Genomic DNA, 24,383 nt, shown 5'->3' with positions numbered 1-24,383 from the left:
TCATTAAGTATTAAAGGCAGACCGATCGTGGCTGAGGGACGGATCGATCTACGGAGCCAGGGATCTTTAACCTAGATTGTTAGCTGCTGGCTCGGCTACGGGGGGATGCAAAAACACAAACCCACTCACTTAATAGCGGGAGGGCTATGCACAAGAGGCACAGGTTTTTATTCTTGAAAGAGGACTGTTATCTATCACTCCTAAGAGCTTGAAACATTTTATTTGCTAGTTTATTTTTAATTGTTGTCACAATACTCGGTGATGTTGAAAAATAAATATGACTTAGACATCCGTAACAAGCATGGAACCTTTTATAGGTCAACATAATTACAAGGCCTGTGACTGACTGTTGATATGTCCAGGAGGTGCCCTGTCAACTGGAATAATCCCAAGTATCTTCTGCCCCTGAAATGCTGCAGAGAGTAGTAAATGGATGACTGGATGGATAGTTTGGGTGTGTGCATATACAGTATTTAATTGTGGAATTTTTTTGCAGTTCAGTGACGCAATTACCCTTTTTTCCGCACTATAAGGTGCTTCAGAGTCTCAGGCAGATCTTCAGTGAATGGCCTATTTTAAAACTGTTTTCATATACAGTGGAACCTCTGCTTAACGAAATTAATTGGTTCTGGAAGAAATGTCTTAACTCAAAAATTTTGAAAGTAGAGACGCGTTTTCCATGTAAATGCCCTAATCCGTTCCAAGCCCCCCAAAATTCTGACATAAATGCTTCCTAAAGCATTAAAAAAATGCATCAAAATGTGTAACAAATACATGTTACAATTACATTACTGCACAATAAATGAGAGTTCTGCATAATGTGAAAAACAAAGAATAGAGAAATGAATAAAAATGGTCATTTAACTTAACTGCATCCACATCGGGGTTTTTTTGCCCTCTTTAGTCCATGTTCTCTCTCAGAAGTAGTTTTTGCCTGGCGTTTTGTAAAGAACTGATCCAAGGACGTTTGCTTTTGTCGGCAATCCTTCGAAAATATCCAAGGCAAACATCAGCATAGTGAGCGATCACCCGACTGGTGAACACTTTTTCTGGGCGTTTCACATATTGATAAAACTATCTGAACACCTCATGGCCCGAGGGGCGAATGACGAGGACGTTGCCCTGCAATTGGCTGGCAACCAGTTCAAGGTGTCCCCCACCTACTGCCCGAAGATGGCTTGGATCGGCTCCAGCACCCTTGTGAGGATAAGTGGATCAGAAAATTCACCCAGTAGGCCTATGTGCAGTATTTAAGGTGTGGAAAATTTGTTAATAATATTTGTAAATATGCTTGAATATGATGTACATTGAAATACAGTAATAGTTTTAATTTGGTCATTATATCTTGGAGTAAATCGATACCTAGAGATTTTAGTTCAATCTCTCTTTTTATGTCATCGAAAATGGAATGAAATCATCTCTGCTGAGTTTGACAAGAATGTGACAGAGCAACACAAATACCCAAGAATTGACAAGAACCAATATTTTGTACTGATGTAAAGCAACACCAATTTCTGCTGCCATGTGCTGTTGCTACAGCAACCACATCATCATTAAACCAAATACACAGAATGGAGGTGTTATAAAGCATCGAAATTAACAGTCAGTATGGTGTGACATAGTTTGCAAATTATTTATCAACATTAAAAATTCATGTGTGGGATTTCTCGTTAAATCGTCCCAGCTAGTTGCTCGCTCACAAGCGGACAAATACAAAAAGAACATAAAGGGAGTGCACACTACACCATGGGGTTTGTGTGAAAGCGCTGGCAGAAGAATCATTCTCAATTCGATACTTTTTTTTACCAAGGAGATATTAAGGAATTAAAGTAAGTTGCTAGTTGCATGCAGAAACGTGGTGGAGTGAGCACACAAACGTACGCATACATTATTATGACTGCATATTCATACCGATTCTCAGTGGGGAGGGAATGAAATAATACAAATCGATAAACCATTATCATTTTATATATCATGTTTTAGGCCTGGGAAAGGGGAGGGGTTAAAATCGACAACCATATTAGGGCCACGGAAAAGAAAATGTGAAGAGTGTGAAAGTGAAATCAATTGAAGTTCATTTCAATGGACGTTCGGTGAATAAAAAGTTGTCGAGAAGTGCCTGGCGGGCTGGGAGATCCAGAAGCTTTGCTGCGCGGACTCACCAGGCTTGGTGGGGAGCTACCTTCGGACAAGTCGTCCCCTCCCCAGAGGGGACTAACCTGCAAGTGTCAAGCTTTTGAGTAATTGGATGGTAAATTAGGTGCTTGGAAATCCAGCTAAAGAATCCCAGTCTCATTTATTCCACCTTTTCTTTTTGCAGCAATTTCGCCTCCATATCATTCATAATCTATTCATTCTCTTACTTCCTTCTCCTCTCGCCTTTCTCATTTCTACGTTTTATCTCTCCCGCTATCCTCATTGTGCTTTTTTTTCCAGTGTGCCTGTTCCCTCGCTTGTTCTAGGGATATTTCTCAGGAACCAGATGTATTTCTTCTATGATTTATTCAGGTGCACAGAGATTGGCACTCTGTGAAGTATGAAGTAGAATTTTTCTTGTGAATCATTTAGCCACTTTTTTTTTTGACAAAGGGCATCATATCATATTCAGTGACATCATTTCAATGTCGCGGCATGTCTTCTCAGCAGTAAAAGAATTCCTTTGTGTCGGTTTCTTTTACAATGTCGGTAATGATTGTGCTGCGGTGGCAAGATACGATACCAATCACGATGCTCATTTTACTTTTCACATACTACACATATACACACATATAGTTCAGTTCATAGAGGCGGGTTTAATTAGTCTTTTTTTTTCCAGCGGTAATCCATAATATGTGCAGAAGTGGGCATTTCGTCAGGACCGACAGAAGGTTTGTTGAATGATGTTAAACTTTGAAAAACACCGACGGAAGTGGGTTTTCGTCTGTCACAGTCACTAACTGGGCCAATACCGACAGACCTTCTCAATCCGTCACTGGCGGACTCCTGTTTCGCTGACGGAAGCATGCGTCGTGTGTCTCGCGTGTGTTTGTTCGCTGAGGAGAATCCACCAGGGCTGCTTTTAGCGATTTGAACAGTGCTAGCCAACCTGGTTCCCATTCTTCAAGCTTGCTCTTTTTTTAGATCGTCCCGGCCTGCAAAGGAAACTGGCTGTTTTGTACATACCGTTCGCCAGTCCCACACACCGCAATGATATTGTCCCATACTGACTGTTTTCTTTGCACTTTTTTGACCCTGTGTTTAAGTATCTTGTCACGTTGTGTTATTGTTCATGCTCGTCTCGTGCATGTCATTGGATTCCTTTTCTGTTTATTTTCTGTTGATTATATTACCTTGCCGGTTGAAAGCGATTTGTTATTTCCTTTATCCTGGCTTTTAGTCGCCAGTGACTTTTGTTGTACTTTATCGGTCCTGGGTTTTTTTCTCTTATGACATTTCTTGTCCAAAGTTATCCTTGTCTACGTTTATGGAATCCCCTCCTTTTGTAGAAGGGAAATATACTGTATATCCAATTGTTAAAATCTGTCAGGACAGGAATTATTTCTTTTTACTATGATCTGGGATTGGCACGGGATGGGATTTTTTCTGCGTGAGTGGGATGGGACGAGAAAGAAAACCCACTCCCGTGTCACACTCTAATGCAGACATGGCCAAGCCATCGAACAGTTTTCCCAATTGAAATTTCCGTTAAGGAAGTCGCTGGTCTGTCATCGTTTTACGGTAGCCTGAAGATGAGAGGCAGGGTTCAGTTAAAGTGTTTTTGTGACAGTTCATGTCTTATATCAGCCTGGTTCCTACCCTAGATTGTATTTCTGCTTGAACACGAAGTAATATCGTTCCGTTTTTGTTTTTAACTCCTCATTTAAAAAAAAAAAAGAAAAAAAAAAGAGCATTCAAGCAACATATTTTTTCCTCATGAGATTGTCGGGTGAAACTTGCAGCTGTCTACTAATGTGGACTGAATGGGTGGCAACAATGGAGAAATGCCGATTTTTTGAGGCTAATGGCTCGCAGTCACCTGAGATTGGCTAGCAACCAGTTCAGGGGTGTCCCCCGCCTACTGCCCCAAGGCAGCTGGGATCGGCTCCAGCACAGTCGCAAACCATGTGAGGATAAGGCGTTTGGATAATGGATGGATGGCTGTGAAAATAAATACAGAAATAAAATCTGACCGAATTCATTTTTGGAACAATGAACTTTGTTCATTTGTTGTAAATATTAATTGTGAATTGAACAAGTTCAATTAAAAAAGAAACATTTTACTCAACTAGTTCACACGCTTTGCTGCAGATTGTCGAGTTTTGACGACGCAACATTTTTTCCCTCGGGTGGTCCTAACAGAATCCTTCTCAAAAAGTGCTGAAATGGAAATTTCAGCTTTTTTTTTTTTTTTTTTTTTAAGCATCTGTCAATCCAAAAGCTCCACAAATTTTCCCCTTTTATGTTTGGCAGTGTGAAATTCAAATCGCGTTGAAAGTGAGTAATGTCCCCCAGAGGAGAAAGGATTGAAGAAGGGACTTTCTAATCCTGCCTCTGGCAGGACATCTGGAGGGTGCTGCCTCCTTTAATATGCCAAAGCACCTGCTGTTAACCTCATTCCCTTTAACATCTGTTGCAGGTTTTTAAGTTAAGTAGACCATCATCTGCCATCATGACAAATCTTTCACCTGGCACTGACATTACACAGAAAAGAGTTTATGGATGAAAGATACTGAACAGGATTGCTGATTAATTACTGGGGGAGCAAATCTTGACGCTTCAAAGTAAACCGAGGCCCAATTGTTATAACCCTTGCAGTCGAAATCTAAACTAAAGGATTCCTCAGTTCGCACCAATATTGTTCTGCATGGCATTTTTGTATCGTTAGAGCCTACCCAGTCTTGTGGTGATTTGCACTTGAAGTGCTGTATGTAAAGCGGGTGACGCACAAGTCAATAATCAGGATCAATGTGAGCACGTTACACTTCTTTCCGATCAAAGCCAGAAAGATTTTCCTTGGCGATTTTCCCGTGAAAAGAACTGATTTTAACCTCTCAATCTGCACATAAAGCCACTGGGACTGAAACTTGTACATATTCACATTTACATTTGCAAATCCTCACATGTGGGGTCAACAACACCACAATCAGCTGAGTCAAAAACTCTGCAATTGTCGCTGTCCAAACGAAGCATTAGCTAATTAGGAAGGGACCAGACAGAAATGGCAAGGCAACTGCTTGTGTTGAGTGTTGGCATAACGTGTCTTGCACCATGCTAAACATGTCAAGGAGGAAAGTTTGCCCTCATCTTATTATCATTTGTAGAAATAGTTTTTGGATATTGCTTTAAATTTAAATTGATGTTACCTTTTCCAAGTTCAGTGTTAATTGTCAACTTACTGTAAATATGTACAGCTTCTCCACTTGACAGAGATGTATTCATCCACAGATGATTTTATCCGGATTCATTCAATAATCAAGCAACACATTTCTGTATTTTTATTTGACAATTCAGGAGTCAAGAAGTTTCGTTCCCTCCACGAGCACAAAGCAACAACCCCCAGTGCTCCTTTAAGAACCATGCCAGCATTCTTTTGTGCACCATTATGTAATCCTAGAAGATAAAAATATCTCCAACCAAATTAAGTACCGTGTCATTTCCATGACTGATTTCCCAGATAGAACTACAGAGTGAAAGGAGCAGTGATTAATGAATAATCCCAACCACAGTGGTGATCCTGAATGGCCATATGTGCTATTTTAGCATGTGTGGAAGCAACATGGGGGCTTGAGATCCCAAAATAGTTTTTGCCTGATCTGATAACAAAAGCCAGACACTAAACACAGATTACACCAGAAGGAAAGATTCCATTTTCAACCCACCGAGCTGCATGCTTTGCATCGCTGGGGGCGGCGGCGGTGCGGGGGGCGGGGGGGCGGGGGGGTGATCAGTGAAATCATGGATCGTTTTTAATAAAAGCAATACAATCCCGCGGCCTTTCCTCAATACAGACGATACAATTTTTCATTAACACATATTAAGATGCACTTGCAGGCAGTATTATTGTGTTACTGTGTTAACTATAATCAACTATTACTTTGGAGTACCTGTAAGGATAGGGACAGATATTCCAGTTTAAATGAAGTGATTTCAAAATTGACAGCTGACCGCCATTGTTTCATTCTCATTTTGCATAAGGCCAGGCAATAATTTCAAACATCATCTAAGTGTTAGCCGAAAAGCGATTACTGTTGGTACCTATCCATTACCAGGCCGTCAAAATAGCATAATAACTCATAATTGCGTATCTAGAATAATGTCATAAGTCTTCGTGTCTGCAGTGGCATGCTGAATGGGCTCCAAATTCCAGAATCATCCTTCCACCACCGACTGCATAGTGCTTCATTTTTCAGTTTCCCTGCAGAGCTGAAGCGAATCGCACTTGGCGCCGTGCATGTTGCCACATACAACCTCAACAGACCACCATTCAATCACCAGCCTGACAACCATTTACCAAATTGACACCAGCTATTACCGAACCCTCATTCACCAACTCCTCAACGTATTATTTCCGTCAATCCACCACACCGACACACAGACAACAAATTTCCATTTCCCTTCTCACTGAGCCTAACCTGCTGCACACTCTTTCCCTCTGTCCAGCCAAGCTGTAAAGATTTTTCTCTCCTTCTTAACTCTCCAATCTGGCATACATGTCATTGTTTGACTCGTTTGGTCTCTGCTACCGCCACCGTTGCCCTTCGTTGCATCTCTCAGTATTCTGTCTCCTCCCCTTATTGCTCTCACTGTCCCATTTCTTCTGAGCTAACCTCTTTCCTTGGCTGCTTTCCTCCACTTTATCGTCGACCACTGAAGTATCCTTTTACCCTTCCCGACTAAAAGACATACTAAGTACTCTTCTGCCTCTCCCTCCAATCACCTTGGCTGGAGTGGCCCAGTCTTCTGGAAGCTCCTCTTGTCTAACCTCTTCTCAAAAAGCTGCGCAGCACTCATTCCTTCCAACTTCCACTGCTTTTGTCTTCTTAATTTTCCTCTCCACTGCCAGAGTCACCTTGCACAACACCATCCTATGCTGTCCAGGCACACCCTCCCCTACCGCTGCCTTATCCGTCATTAACCCCTTTTAGATTACATCATCTGCGCAAGATGGAATCCACCTCTTTTTCCACCTTCACTCTCTTGTACCAGTGGTAAAAGACTTTCTGTCAGTGGAGGGGGCGTGCGCTGATCATTGCAAACAGCCTCTCTGTATCTTTGTCTTGTTTTCCTTTGAATTGTCTCAATAAATCCACATGTAATTGTTTCTTCGCTTTGTTGCCACTTTGTCGCTTCTTCTGTGACAATCGGGCCATGATGTAAAGCGGTTCAGTAAAAAAATAAATAAATAACGGAGTACAGTATATTATGTCAAGCTTCAAAATTTGTTTCAGAGTTGGTAAATGTGTGGTGCTAATCGCTTTGCGTGCGCACGGCCTAAATAACTTAATTGGACAGGGCATTATAGAATTTTTTTCCCATACTTTCTTTTGGTCCAATCTTGATTGTTAGCACAATGTATTTTAGATTTGCAAATTGTGGCGGGGGGGAGGGGTTAATCAACACACGGACACGAATAATCTGGGAATCAGGCGGTCTCCAAGTTCCCACTTCTCATATCTGTGATCTCCCTGGCTGGCTTGCATTTCTTGAAAGCGGAATTTGTGTGCTTAATGTGTGGAAAATACCAAAACCCATTCCAGCCGGCCCCTGCACAGATTTAGACTGCGCCTCACACCAGACTTGTCCTGGGGATGAAAATATCCACCCATCCATTATCTGATCTGTTTATTGTGCTGGAGCCTATCCCAGCTGTCTTCTGGCAGTAATACACCCTGAACCGGTTGCAAGCCAATCGCAGGGCACACATAGAAAAACATCCATTCACACTCATAATCACACCTAGGAACAATTTAGTGATCCATTCACCTGCCATGCATATTATTGTAACGAGGGAGGAAACCGGAGTACCGAGGGAGAACATGCAAAATCCATACAAAAACCGCACCTCTGCCCCGTGCAGCGGACGCGCGAACCAGTCAACAACCAGTTGAAAATAGAGCGCACTAATTTAAAAATGGCAGACACGGTTTGAAAGTACATGTCAGTCTTTCTGCTTATACATTCTGCTGCTACTTGAGAAATAGGAAGCAGTCACCATTTGGATGTTGACAGCATGTTTGATAGACTTTGGCCTCAATCGGAAGAAAAGTGTCATCGGATACAGCACAGTGCATTAAACATGAGACAGAAAGCTGCCTGTCACTGTATCACCGAACGCTGCAGTTTAATCAGCGACTTTATGAATGTTTAAAAGGTATACCTTTCATTCCAGATCCTGCAAGCGCCATCCTTTCCAAATCCTTGTGTAATACATCGTATGATCTCAGCATGAGACAGTGACATTCTAGTTAGTGTCATGTTCATGAGGTTATTCCGCAGCTTGCCTCCAAGTACATGTCACTTAATAATCTTTCCACCTACCTTTGTCTTTCACCAGTTTATATCGTGGTATTCCTGTCTGCCTGCCTGGCTTCCTTTCACTGTTTTAGGTCGTAGATTGTTCTCGTTTTATCCTTTGCTTTCATTAACATGACAGGGACTTACTAATAACTAACAATTACTCAAGTTAACTGTCATGAGAGACAAACTGTATGTTCTACCTGCGCTGCCTGGATTCTCTCCAGGTACTCTGGCTTCCTCCCACGTTCCAGAATCATACATGTTAGATTAATTGAAGGCACTAAATTGTTCATATGTGAGAATGTGAGTGTGAATGGTTGTTTGTCTACATGTGCTGTCTGATCGACAGGTGAACAGACTGGTATGTATCGGTAATTCTATTGATAATAAGCGGTATGGGTAGATTAAGAAAAGATAAAAAAATAAAATAAAAAAAAACTTTATTTGTCCCACACTGGGGAAATTCGCAATCGACAGCAGCAGAATTGAAGGGGGGGGGGGGTTGTAGAAAAGAAAAACAAAGTATTGCATGCACAAAATACATGTTTCAGAAAAAAGAATTATGGGAAAACACTGCTCCCTCGAACTTCATTTTTGTTTTTCTTAAACAAGGCCGTCTTTTGTGTGTTACTTTGTTGGTGGGCCAAAGGCATGTTTCAATGAAACTAATTTATTTTGTAAAGTATTTTGTAACAGTCGCTTTGGGGCGGGGTACCTATTTTCCACTAGAAAGCCCCTCTCCATCTGTCTCTCAGTAATTGAAACATTTTCACTTTGACCCCCCAAGCTTGTTAAGAAGCTATCTGATAACCATAGGGAGAATGCCAAGCCTGCACGGTGATGTATGATTGCAGGTTTTTGGTACAGCCATGCACTGTAGATGCTAATATTTGCTGTGGATAACAATCTCTAAATGTTGCAAGTTAAGGAAGACAATGACTTACAGATTTTCTCCACTGTCTCGGCTCATTTCTATTAATAATTCCATTCCTTAATAAGATCATTTTGCATAGCAGTTCAGCATAGTACCAACGCCCACTGGCACTGTGTAAGGACTACGGCTGTTGCTATTCTGTATCAAAACCGAAATCTTGGTTTTCAAATGCCCAATCTTGTATCGCTTTTGAATGACAGAGCTGCGACACAACCCCGTCCGCTCCCGGACTTTGTGCCTCCATTCCACATACAGCCATATGAGCTCACACACAATGCAACTGAACTCAATGTAATTATTACTTTTGAGGCGGAAAAAAGAAAGAAAGTAAAAAAATCTTGGATTGAAAATACATTTCTTCATGAAGTCTCGCCCAACTGCATGTCATGGGACCACCGCGACTTTGTTTGGTGAGCGGAGTGAGCAAAACCGTGCCGACATGGCCAGGCTATTAATGCTAGTTCAACGATGTGAAAAGAGTCGCGGAGAGGAAGAAGCATGGCTATTAACCTTGGAATTGTGGACCCCCCAAGCACATTCAGGTCAGTTGTATACTAAAGGGAGAATTTCATCTATCCGGTTAATGAGAGAGTAATTGACAAGACCAAGACAATTTTCCCTAAGTGTTACGAGAAACATGTTAATATCCTTAAAAGGCACCATCTTGAGATTAATTATTGGTGGTGCACTGTCAGGGTTCAGATGGGAAGCAGGGAGGCGAGGAAGGAGGGCAAGATTAATTTAAAAAAAAAAAAAAATATATATATATATACGGTATATACCTGTATATATATATATATATATATATTCTCCAAACCCAAAAAGGCACTCAAGGCCATCGAAATCAGAAAGAGTAAATTAACACAAGGCCAAAAAAGAAGATTCAAAGGAACAAACCAAAGACAGCAACAGGAAAACCCGACGTGACTAATACAGGACAACCACGACTGAACGGAAACAGGGAAGACACAAAAGGTTAGAAGGAGCTGATTGGGTAACACAAGAGGTCGGGTTAACAAGCGCAGGTGGACACAATAACAAACACTGATACAAGAGACACTAGGAAAACATCCATCCATCCATTTTCTAATCCTCCCAAGGGTCACGGGTGTGTGTCTTCGGGCACTAGGCGGGGAAACCCTGAACTGGTGGCCAGCCAATCGCAAGGCACACATAGACAAACATTCGCGCTCAGAATCACATCTAGGTAGAATGTAGAGTGTTCTATTAACCTGCCAGGCATGTTTTTGGAATGTGGGAGGAAACCTGAGTACCCGGAGAAAACCCACGCAGGAATCAGGGAGAGCATATATATGTATATTGTATTTATATGTCTTGCTTTAAAGTGTACATTTTTTTGTCCTGTGTTGCTCAATTCTTGTTGTAAAGTGTCTTTGAGTATTATGAAAAGCACTTTGAAATAAAATGTTTTGTTATTATTGTTGATATGCAAACTCCACAGAGGAAAATCAGGGACGGAATCGAACTCTGCACCTCGACACTGTGAGGCGGACGTGCTATGCAAACCATTCGATCACCATGCCGTCCCGCCAGGAAAACAAAAAACTAAATTCTAAATTAAAACCAAAATCAAAGACAGACTAGAAGGTGCACGAAAGAAATCACGGGCTACTCTCCCAAACTCATTAAAAATGAAGTTGCCGGTCACTTAGGACTCAGCTAAAAAAGAAAATAATAATAATATATACATTAAACAAATATTAAATATTACAAATGCCTTTGGCCTGTGTGAGATTCCTTTGAAAGAGATTTGCTCGTCAAGCTTAATAACATGGAAATTATGACCTCAGAGTATTTGCCGTTGCGTCAATTACGATTACATCTTTTTTTTTGCTGTTACATAACAGACTGGATTTAAATCAGAAACATCATTTGTCTGCGCGGGTACTTGTGTATGTCCTTACATGTCATTTTCTCCCACAAAGCCTGTGCATGTCACACCTTGTTAACCAAACTCAGACAGGCTGTCGCAAAGTCGTGGCCTTGGAGTCACAGCTTCACACCTCATAGGAGCACTAATTAGTCCTCTGATTGAAGTCAAGAGCCCCCCTTCGCCACAGCTGTCTGATTAGTGACACAATTTTAGGGAGAATGACCAGACCGGATTATGGAGGAGGATGGCAAGAGTGAAGCAAGTATGTGAAATGTTTTGTTGTTGTTGAGCAGACAGCAGAGAAGGACTCTGGGCACGAGTCAGCCACAAAAGTGTTGAAAAAAAATTTGATACATGTTGAGGATTACTTTTTCCCCATCATATTAAAGTGTTAAAATCGATTGATTGATTGATTGATTGATTGATTGATTGATTGATTGATTGATTGATTGATTGATTGATTGAGTGATACATACAATGCTATTTACAAATGCAGCAAACGTAAAAAAAAAAAAGCTCATTTGGAACACAAGAAAACTTTTTTTAATGAGTCAAAACCGGGCAGAGGGCATGTTTCCCTGGAAATAACAGTCAGGGTGCCATTTTTTTTTCTTTTCTGAAAGACAGAAGAAAAATCTGCTCCAGTCTTTCACCTTTTCTGCAGATCAGCTACTTCAGTTATTTGCTTTGCTGATCTCAGCAATGAAACTTTTCCCCAAGTCTTGAAATTGCTTTCAGCTCATGTTGTTACTCTTAAAAACATACAAATAAATTGAGAATTTACTCTAGGTTCCAGTTCAATTAGTTCAGTGTATCAAAATGCTTACTTTTCAGAAGCAGCCAAAATAGCACTAAAGCCACTTGCTTACTCTTGAAATTCACACACAGTGGTACCACCTTTCAGGATTTTCCAAGTCACAAGTCGTTGCTCATTTGAATTTTAGCTTTGTGCTGCAAACGAAAATTTGACTTATGAGCGGATTTCTTTTTGTGCTGTCCATTTCGTCTTCCGCCAGTGTGCCATTTGCAGTTTGACAGATTGTACAACGGTACTCGGGAGAAAACGGTCAGAGAGTTGGAGGGGGGTTAGGGGGGATGTTGTTTTCCTTTGCAACAACAGACGTGGTCCGGTCGAACCATGCTGCCTTACATGACTGACTGTGGATAGGCTGGTCTTCCTTGCCAAAAAATGTGTATCTATTTTTATATTTTAAGCAATTTAAAAAAATATATATATTTTAAGCAAAATCGCCAGCATTATATTGCCCCTGCTGGCCAACACACACAAAGAAGGAGCAGCACAAGTTCCATTGAATAAAAGCAAAAAATGCTACAAAAGCTTTCAATTTTTTTAATATCGTATTTCAATTGTTATTACATATTGCTGGCATCGGAAGGAATTCTCGTACTGCCAAAACTCATCACTTTTCAGGAGACCTCAAAACGGCATGGTTGTCCAAACAACCAACATTCCAAATGCTTTGTGATGTTGAGACAGAATGTCACGCTGCACACCGCTTCAAGGTAAATGCGCCCCGGTGTGCCCTCGTCTCATGCATCTGCGCTACACATAAGAATGGACATTCACCTCCTTGACCCCTGGAAGTCACTCATCCTGAATCCTGAAAAAAAAATGACATCCGTGCAGAGGTCCGGGCTCGACCATTTTTCCCTTAGTCATACACTTAACGTGATGTGGTTATGCCTTTCCACGTGGTCTGGGAATTAAGACTTGTGTCATTCCTCTTGTCCTTGGGCAGATAAGACAGCCAGACGCAGAGATGAATGTAGAACACTTCTTGACGGCGCCGCGTTAAACACCAGGTGTGATTCTGTGTCTCAGTAAACAGTCCATGCTGCGTACACCCACAGGAGCTCCGAACGGGCCTGCTGCTCCATGTCCTCAGGATACAGACTGCCTTTTGGTTCATGCAACCCCCCCCCCCCCACCCCCCATTTACAACAATGACTAAAGAGCCGAATAAAAAGCTGCTGTGCAGGCTGTATAGTGTTTATGACTTCCAATATCGCCACATTCATCATTGTAAAAGAAGTCTGCCTGACTCATTTTATCCCTTTGGACATCATTCATTATTCACACAAGCTACTGAATAAAACGCTCAACCAAGTATGGGTGACTCTTGTAGTGGCGGTATTTTTTTTCTCTTTCAGACAGTGTTAAATGCCGCATTGGCTGTCACAAACATGTTTCATATCATAAAACGGAAAAAGTCCGGAACTATGAAACGATGCGTACTGCCCGTAGCATAAAAGTGGTTTTGAAAACTTAATCAGATGTTATCAGGATTGAAGTCATATGAGCGCTCCTAAATATAGATCATCTCTCTTTCCACGCATCCCTGCAATAGTGGACATTACCCCAATGTATATGCAGTTGGTTTAGTGTGAATTATTTATTGACTTTTACCGAAAGATCTCGATTTTTATTGGCAGGGTTCATTAACATAAAAAGAACTTCAAACTTTTAATGCAGTAATTTGGTTCCTTTACATGTGCTTTTGACCCTTTTAATTTACAGGGGAAAAAAAAAAGATGGTCATGTTTTTAGATGACATCCTTGAGAAGCTTCATATGGTCTTACTCCTATAATCATCCTCTCGAGTCTCCAGGATGGGTTTTTGCACAAGTCATTGACACCCCCCCCACCCCACCCCCAAAAATGTAGAATTGCCTACATTAATCATTCAAACTGTAAATATACCAGAAAGTATGATCCAAAAGTTGAATATCATTTCAAAGTCATTTTATGACATTAGGCTACCCGTAAGTTTAAACGTTAAATGTTAAATGCTAAATGCTTCACCCATTTTTGGGGGGCAGGGGTTCGGGCTACATCATCTTTCCTCTCACCAACAGTTAATCGATAAAAACTTATGTGACACCAGTAAACAAGTGCAGTCATTTGACCTTCTGCTGAAGCTTGAGCAGGACTTTGTTGACTGATTTAATCAATTGGAGAAGCTTATGCCCTTTGTGACATTTATTGCCAATCCCTTCCATGGAGATTTCATTACAACCAAACGTCCACCTATTACACAGACCATTAAAATAAGTACTTAATAGTTTGGAAGCAAACAGCAGTATATCAAGAAGATATGCACGTTAAGATATATAACAATGTTTTGACATCTTGAGTTTAGTTCCCCTTTAACCATACACACTGCTGTATTCTGTGTATTGCTTTCGTACGAGGTTATCATTAATTACCGGCCAGAGGAGCGATCACATTAATCATTAAACGCACACATTGCTTGTCAGAACTTGAACAGTCACACAAGCGGAGCGGATCTTAGGTGTCCAATCCACAAGATTCTATCCCGCTTCTTCTCAGATCCCGTGAGTGCCCTAACTGACACCCGTTCACCTCATTTTCTCACCTTTGTCATCAAATCTCTCGTTTCCACTCACCTCTGCTCCTCAGCTCTCCCTCGTGACATTTAGGTCAATGTCGGACACCCATGAAGACACATGACGGAGGCAGGAAGAGAGGTTATACTGATCTCAGTTGTTGATGCTTTGCGTTTTACTTTGCTCGAAATCACCTGTCGATCTTTTAGCTTCTCTGTCTCCCACCAACTTCAACATAAACACATTATTCTTTTGAGTACAGATTGTTTTTCTTGGTCTTCTCTCTGTTTCATTCTCTCCCACCACCAATATGCATCCATCCATTTTCCGATCCGCTTTATCCTCACAAGGGTCACGGGGGCTGCTGGAGCCTATACCAGCCCCATCTTCGGGCAGTCGGCGGGGGACACCCTGAACCGGTTGCCAGCCAATCGCAGGGCACACAGAGACAAACCACCATCCGCGCTCACACTGACACCTAGGGACAATTCGGAGTCTTCAATCAGCCTGCCATGCATGTTTTTGGAATGTGGGAGGAAACCAGACTACCCGGAGAAAACCCACGCAGGAAGGCCGTTGCCGAGATCGAACCCACAATCTCTGCACTGTGAGGTTGACGCGCCAACCACCGCCCCACCACCAATATATAACCAGAAAGTCTCATCAACACACCCGTAGCCCATGGCCACAAAGTTAGGGTGGCTTGGTTTCAAAGCATGCATTCACAATGCAATGAATTTTCTCACATTCTGGATGTTGTTTAGGTACGGGGTGAGCATAATAAAGATGAACTAATTTTTTACATCACGGCTGAAAAGCCGCAGAAGTCATCAGAGCATGTCAGCCAAACAAAGAGCAAGATTATCATCAAATCTTCTGCGACAACACAGAAGTTTCCCTTGTAATAACTTGCCGCGGTTCAACAAAGCCGCTGAGTTGGAAGCACCGCACTTCTTTGTGATGAGATCCTCAAGAGCAGTACGTGATCAGAGAGAATATTATTCCCCTCGGAACGAAAAAGGCATCTTTTTTTTTCTTCGAAGTTCTTTCTGGCTTTTTTTTTTTTTTTTTAATAGCTGAGCAAGGGGTACATTTTCCGGTGATCTCAAGCAAAAACAGAAAACGGAGCTTGGTTTCAATTAAAGTGGGCTCATGGAGCTCAACCACAATCTAGTCCAGAAGGGAATTTCATCTTTAGTTTGTGTCATAGTTTATCCGTTGAATCTACATCTTGCAGGCAGAGAAAATTAATTTCCTTTATGATTATTTCAGACTTTGTTGCTTGACTAAATGAACAATCTTTAGGATGGGTTGCACCAACGAGGTTTAATTTAATCCAAGAATAGTTCGAATCGTAGAGTCGTAAAACCAAGTTGACCAAATTTAAGCAGAACTCTGTTGCACCATTTAAAGTTAAACTCAGTTCAGTAAAAATCCGTTTAACAGAATTTAAACTGAGTTCAACCCGATATGTAGGGATGATTGTGGATATTGAAATTTAAATGAATCATACGAGTGCTGATGAAGCATTACAGCCCATATCTCACTGACAGGGGGTTGGGTCTGGTTTGCGTGTGTGTGCGCGCATGACACGAATGTTGAAATTTGTCAGGGTTCATTTTTTGCCAGAAACTGGCAGTTTTTCTGGTCGCTATTAAATTTTGAGAGCCCTGATGGCTGAGCGGCGTTGGCCATGTGTGACCTCCGCTGCTAAGTGAAATATGGCCTCACATTGTTGCTAGTTCGCAACAAAGTTAGCCAAATTTTACTTGTTAACTTGATCAGCTACATTATAATGGCTAGGCAGAGAAGCTTAAACTTAAACCCATGTAGGCCCTGGGAGAACATGCAAACTCCACACAGGGAGGCCAGAGCTGCAATTGAACCCGCTCCCTCTGCACTGTGAGGTGCAGAGGTGTGTGTGTGTGTGTGTGTGTGTGTGTGTGTGTGTGTGTGAGAGAGAGAGAGAGAGAGAGAGAGAGAGAGAGAGAGAGAGAGAGATATATATATATATATGAAGAAAGAGAGAGAGAGAGAGAGAGAGAGAGAGAGAGAGAGAGAGAGAGAGAGAGAGCGAGAGAGAGAGAGAGAGAGAGAGAGTGTGTGTGTGTGTGTTTGGGGACGGGAATGAGTTAAATAAGTCTCCTAAACCTATTTGAGAGACCCAACCAACCCCAGCGCCAATGAACTGTACGTCAAGTCTTCAATCATGTTTCCCTTGAGATCTGCCTATTGGAGAAGCAGTGGGTTATACAATGCAATTTAATTATCCTGCACTCAAACCGAAGTCATTTTTCTGAATCATTGCCATCAGTGGCAGACGTTCCAACAGGGAGGGATAAGGCATTGATTAACCAGCAGCGTTTGAGGTGCTCGGTCACATCGTCCATTAGAGAGAAATACGCAGGCATACTGTAGCCAATCACAATCAAGTTGTCCCCATGGCCATTGCCCCAGAAATGACCTCTAGTAGACTAAGTATATGAGGGATTTTTCCATTCGAAGCTTCTCCATGACCTTAACGTCTCTTTCAATTGCATCACATTACAGTAGCGCTCACTGTTATGGTCGCCAGAATGCATCTAGTTGTACATCAACATGACATGATGCCGAACAGTCAGCCGATGAAGTCGTCTCCGGGCCAGTTGCCCTTCCAACGAAAACCACACATACATACTCACTTTAATTGCAAACATTTTTTGTTGACTACTCTTCTCTCAGGTTAACATTAACCCTCCACCCCTGGTGGTGGCAGCAATACAAACAATATAAAGCAATAAGCAAGAAAATCTGTAGATTCGGAAATGTTTTATAGCTTCATGTAAGGGAAAAGGCTTTAGTGATGATATTGATTGGAAAAGTGTTGTACGTTGGAGAAATTTGGCTCACGTGAGTGCATAGTGTTCTGTTTTTGAGGAGAAATAAAGTACTGTGCAATTTGACTAAACTTTAAAGTGCCTGTTAGTGAAGTTCTGTTTTCAAAATATCTCAGGAATCAATAATGTTGACACACTTGACACTACATATTCTTTTGGTCTTGCTGAAATTAGCCCGTTTTTTACGGTCAGTCCTGTCTCATGCAAGTGAGCGCCTGCCCATATGCTGCTAGAGTTGGACCTGTGGCCCCTGGGTCTAAAAATACTGTATGAACTGTAGTGCCAGTCTCACAAAGACAGCATTGATTGTATTTTCTCTCATTGAGAACATCTTACACGGTGTTTCTTTCAATTGCATGTTATTTGTCAATAACATTTTCCCCTCTCATTTGGTTTATTTTGATAATACTTTTCATAATATTTTATAATATTGCTTGCTGATGTAACCAGTGAATTTCCCCACTGTGGGATCAATCATGTCTGCTTGAGTCAGCACACATCAGCTAAGCACCAATATCCTCCACCCTCACTGCTTTGCGCACTCACGCGTATGTTGCTTTTCAGAAGCTAATGCTAATCTGTTCCGCCACTGAATGCAACTCCTCTTACTTTTTCGCTTTGACATTGTGTGTCACAGTGTAGTCTGACGGTAACCTGAACATAGTAGAGTTTTATCACTTACGGGGTGCATTCTAGGATGTCAGCACATTTTTGTGACAAGTGATAGCGCAAACCTTTGTTTCGAGAGGACCTTACGAGTTAGATGTTGAGGTCTTTCTTCATACCTCTTTCAAACTAGGAATCCTCTCTGTCTAGAATTTGGACATTTGTGATCCTCAAATTATATACAGTAGATTAGAGGCTAACGTGAAGTTAAAGTCAATCCAGTGGGTATGACAACATTAGCTGCTGGCTCGAGTGGCTAACAACTCGATGGCTGTTTTCACACTGGTGAGCATGATGCCCAAGTTGGATTTTTTTTTTTTTTTTTTTGAATCCAATCTTTTTATTTACTTGTTCACCTTACAAAAAGAAATGCGACTTCCAATGTGAATGCAATTAGTCCGCAATGTGATATGCATGTTCACAAAGCACAACTAGGAGGGCACGCAAAATGTGGCACGGTGTTTACGGAAGTAAATATCATCCAACATGTAAGGGCTAATCTTTTTCATCATCTCATATTGAAAGAGGAGCAACGCGGGAGAAGGTTGAAATATTTTGGAGAAATGACACCGATGCTTTTTTTAATCTCATTTCATGGAGATATCTACTGAAGATAATTTTACATCATTGCCATGCATAATGAAGCATCAGCATGGCTGAATTACTACTATCACAGCAAATGTCCACTTCATCCTTTGTATTTCAAGTAGGATTAAAATAAAGTCAAATGTAAAGACAACAACTGTTACTCAAAACAACTTTGAGGATTCATGGACGATGTCAGTGGTCTCGAGCACTCCCTCCCACCTACACAGTGGAAATATTGGGCTTTTGATGATGTATAGGTCAGATATGTACGGATGGGCATTCATACTGTAGAAGCATTGCATACATATCCGATTTGTATCCACGTATGACAAACACCCAGGTTCCATTTGAAAACATTGGTCTTGGACTGTTCACATTACATGAATGTTACAATGTTTACATGTGATACATGTCACATTTGGGCAAAATCATCAAAATTGACCTGCTGTGTGAACATAGACCAAGGGTAGTTGCTTTCAAAGTTTAACCATGGTACAATCAGTATAGATAATAATTCTGACTAAAAGTCCACCTATCATCCTTTTTTGTTGCCTGTCTACCTCTCAGAGCTACTTTACGACGTTCCCGTAAAGCAAAGTACCAAATATTACCATCAAGGTCAGTCTGCTGGGAAGTTGTACAAGGTTACAATGAGAGTGGCTTAGAAAAAAAAAGCACAGATAGAAAATGAGGCATTTCTATAAATCATTCAAGATAATTGCAGTGCACCTACTGTACAGAGACCCAAGCATACATTTTTGAGCCTACATATCAATTTACTCTGATAAAGTACATTTTATTTTTGTACCATTACACGTTTTCTTTCCCTGACTGCAGGAGACTGTGGGTAGTTGTATTGAAATATTGACTTGCAATATTCCCACAGGTCTTGCCCACATTGACTAGAAGGCATTAAAAGCCCTACACTTAAGGCACACACACACTCTCACACACGCGCGCACACACACACAGTCATTAACAAAAACAGTAATTTTTACATGAGATGATGGTATATATTCTCTAAAATACTGAAGTTTGACCGTAAATACAGGTCGATGAACCCCCGCATTTTAGCAACCGAGCTGCACTTCGAAGGTGCTTGGCTCTCATATAACTCTAACCATGCATGTGATCATAACATTTTATGGCGAATACTTGCTCTGACTCTCACTTGTAGTTTTTGTGTGTAGTTTGTGTGTGTGCCTGCATGAGCGAGAACGATAAGGAAAGAGACAATATGGCGAGGCGTGTCATGGTGAAAAAACATGACCTTCGCAGTCAGCGCGTTCTTCGAGGCTTGAACTCTTTCCACTATAGCTAGAAAGGGCCATAACAATCCCTAGCTGATTACAGACTATTGATTTCGCCTCACACACGAGCACACACGCCACGACACTAACTGCGGAGTGCTGGCATGTCAACATACTGCAGCAGCTAGACTGAACAGCAGGCAGCACATCCCCCAGGAAAGAAAGGCAGCTACAGTAATTAGAATGGAACATTACATGGGTAAAATGTGAGAATCTCGCTAGAGTTTAACAGAGCAGCACAAAAAGGAAAATACAGCTGAGGTGATTCCTCTCTTTCCTTTCTCACAATATGGCGTTTGGGTGGAGAAATGTTTAATACGAAATGAAAAAGGAACTTTGACACATTCACTGCGTGAGATTGGACAACCGACAGCGGGATGCAGAAAAGATGTGGGTGTAGTTGATTTTGAAGGAAAGAGTTTGACAGGGAAAAAAGCAGATTCATTCATTCATTCAATTTCCGATCCGCTTTATCCTCACAAGGGTTGCGGGGGGTGCTGTAGCCCATCCCAGCTGTCTTCGGGCAGTAGGCGGGGGACACCCTGAACCGGTTGCCAGCCAATCGCAGGACACACAGAGACAACTCACACCTTGTCTCAAGGTGTGAGTGTGAGCGCGGATGGTTGTTCATCTGTGTGTGCCCTGCGATTGGCTGGCAACCGGTTCAGAGTGTGCCCCGCCTACTGCCCGAAGACGGTTGGGATAGGCTCCAGCACGCCCCGCGACCCTTGTGAGGATAAAGCGGCTCGGAAAATGGATGGATGGATAAAAACAAGTTTGGAGTTTATTAGAAATACATTTCAACATGTGTGTGTGTCATCTATTCACAGCCATGCAAGAGATGGGATGTTTTGAAACAGAGGTTCTTTTTCCCTGCGCTTTGCCAATAACCGACACGCACAGGTGGTCGGAAACGCTCCAACACTGAGCAAATAAGACGCAACCACCACCTGTGAAAAGGATATTGAAGGCAATTGTCAAAATTTGCTTTGTGTGCATGTTTCAGTCCTGGCATACTCAAACAGCATTATGGAAGGCATCCAAACAGTGAAGCGCGAATGTTGTTTCTACTCCGCTTGTTTCAGGATAGAAGTTCACTTTCTACATACTAATGGATAACTGAGTGTCATTGTCACGGTGGCAAGCTGGAGCTGCTTTAAGAGACAGATGGCCATCTGACACAAGTTCCATCTGGTTGAGCCCCAGTGAGAGCCTGCTTGCTACTGGGATATTGTGCGCCTTACTTTATTAATGTGTATATGTTCACTTGCTATGAGCATCCATTAAGACATACCCATCCAATTACCTCAAAGCTACGTGGGGGACTAATTCATTCTCTTCCGCCACGTGACACTCTGGGATCTGTAATGCTATGTATCGTATAGTATTGTTCGGTATTGATAACCCAATATCAGGTTCTGATACAGCTGCTGTCGGATGTGCAAATACGTACATTGGCTCTGCAGAAATATGATCCGAGAAGGGTGTATTTGTATCATCAATAATTGCATACATTTTAAATTGATTGAGATTTAATTGCTGTTCCAGTTTTATAGTACATGAGAAGAACAAAAAAAAAAAAAAACTCATCACTTAGTTCCTCTTTCAAGACTTTGGCAAAAATGGTGCTATATGGTGCAGTTTTTTTTTTGAATAAGCCCACGACTGTCAAATGAAGGACTTCCAGCCTCATATTTCAGTAGTGGGGTTTACGACGGGCGGCTGTCACATGCCAAAAACGTAATCAAGGCAAGGTGATGATGGACCTGCCAGGATAAAGAATGGCCGTTCGGGAATATCCCGAACCGCCCGAAGGTTCCACATATCAAGTATCTGTTTCCGAATTAGACATCATTAAAATGATCAGTGTCCGAAAATAGAAAACATCCATCCATCCATTATCTGAACTGTGTGCTGGAGCCTATCCCAGCTGCTTACTGTTATTGAATGTAATTTGAGCAAATTTGTTATTTCAGATGTGTATCACATTGGCAGCCCTTTGCACTAATCAGTCCCCAAGAAGCTGCTTTCACTTTCAGAACAGTTGGTTAACCCTGATTTAGACTGCACAATCAACCTACCGTGCATGTTTTTGGAATGTGGGAGGAAACTAGAGTACCCGGAGAAAACCCACGCAGACATGCACTGTAAACTACAACACATTGTAAAATCAGTATTGTGCAAGCTTTTATGTTCAAACTTGAATGCAAAATATCTAAAAAACCTGATGTGCTAGACGGAAAAAAAAGGAAAGATTTTTTTTTTTTTTAATTGGCGTCAAAAATACATTTTGGGACACATCAAACCATCTCTGATTAAAATGTACCATTTTAATTATAACACATTCAATCACTGCAACTGAGTGCTGTTGTATTAACAGATGTTAATATTTTTTTACTGTGCTTTCATGACTTTTTATGATTATTTTTTTAATCATTGTTTGGTTTTAACATTTTGTTCATCCCATACACCTTGCCAGCCGTATTTAATAATTGTTTGTTGCTTTGAAATTTGAACTGGATGACCATTCAAGCGTCTTAGTCGGAGATTTCAGCTAAGCCTCTGTTATCCTGAATGTAGACCCGAAATCCCTGCAGCCACATTATATGAATACCAAATGAGAGTCTCCTATCATCATAAAACGATCACAAGGAGCCGAGGCTATATATGACAACATGATCTACTGTAACCTCACACTGACAGGGCACCTGGAATGCTCTTCCACATTGAGAGGAGCTATTTCAGTTTGGCTTGAGCGTCTCTTTCAGATGCCTACTAAATGCCTTCCTGGTGATGAGCTCTGGGCGTGATGAGGCAGGAGGCTTTGGGGCAGACCTGGGACATGCTGCGGGGCCTATGTTAAACAGATGGCTGGGAACGCCGTAGCCCCAACCGCCCCCCTCTTCATGTCGAGCTGGAGGAAGGAGCTGGTAAATCTGGGATTCCCTGTTTCCACTACTGCAAATTTGAATGGGGGTCAAACTGTTGTGAACATTATCCCGCTACATAGTGTTCAGCTACATTTTAATTACAATTCATGCATTCACCACAGGGCCTCCAAGGTCAAACAATCTTTTCCAAGTGCATCGGTTTTCTAACTAGATAAAGCGAGGTATGATTGATAAGCTCCCACCACACATGGCAGTGTGATTGAATTAAGATTCTCCAGTAATACAGGAAAATAAGTTAAGTTGTCTGTTCATGGGTGGCCCAGTGTCCCAGTGGTTAGTGCGTCAACCTCACAGTGCAGAGGTCGTGGGTTCGATGCCGGCTCCGGCCTTCCTGTGTGGAGTTTGCCTTCCTGTGTGGGCCTGCGTTGGGTTTCTCCGGGTACTCCGGTTTCCTCCCACAGTCCAAAAACATGCAGGGCAGGTCATTCGGAACACTCAAAATTGTGCCTAGGTGTGAGTGAGCGCGGATGGTTGTTCGTCTCTGTGCGCCCTGCGATTGGCTGGCAACCGGTTCAGGGTATCCCCCTCCTACTGCCCAAAGACGGCTGGGATAGGCTCCAGCACACCCCGCAACCCTTGTGAGGATAAAGCAGATCAGAAAATGGATGGAAGTATGTTCACACCGACAGAGCTGATTAGTTTGGTGTCCATGCCATTTTTCTTTCCCTCCTATTTTGAACCAAACTGCGCGGAGCTAATAGGACAGAGATGTTTGCACCACTTTCCTCCGCAAATGAAGGTTTCATTTCTGGTTTTATGGTGATCATCACATATTTACACTTGGCCATCACTGGTACCCTTTTTGGTCGCTTCTCAAAGAACATAAAAAGAGTCACAAGTGTGACTGTAAAAGATGCTCACTGAGAAGTATCGAGATACGCACGTTATGCTTGGTAAGGGTTCCATTTTCAAGAATTGAGGTATAGTTTTGTTTTGTTTTGATGAAATGTTTGACTTTGGAGCTTCCGCTGTAATAAGTGTCTGTTTTTTATTTGAAACCACAGCTTGGTTGTTTTCATATCTTTCTTGCATTGCACATTTGTCGTGCTCAAAGAATTTTGCCTGACCAAAAATTGAATGATTTTCATGAATAAATTGTCCCTTCCCTCCTCATTTCTGCTGTCACATTTCCTTATGACTGCCATTTTTCCTTTTACCCCTTTTTCATCTAAAATATCGTCTTGCATCTGGCAATGGTGCATGTCACTGAAACTAATAACTATATTCAAACTGTACTCGATGAAACTTGTCAGTAGCATTAACCCCCCCCCCCCAACCCAAACACACAAACCACCACAA

This window comes from Hippocampus comes, unplaced genomic scaffold (genome assembly GCF_001891065.2).
Source record: "Hippocampus comes isolate QL1 unplaced genomic scaffold, H_comes_QL1_v1.1 scaffold203, whole genome shotgun sequence".
Classification (NCBI taxonomy): domain Eukaryota; kingdom Metazoa; phylum Chordata; class Actinopteri; order Syngnathiformes; family Syngnathidae; genus Hippocampus; species Hippocampus comes.
This window is presented reverse-complemented; position numbering follows the sequence as displayed.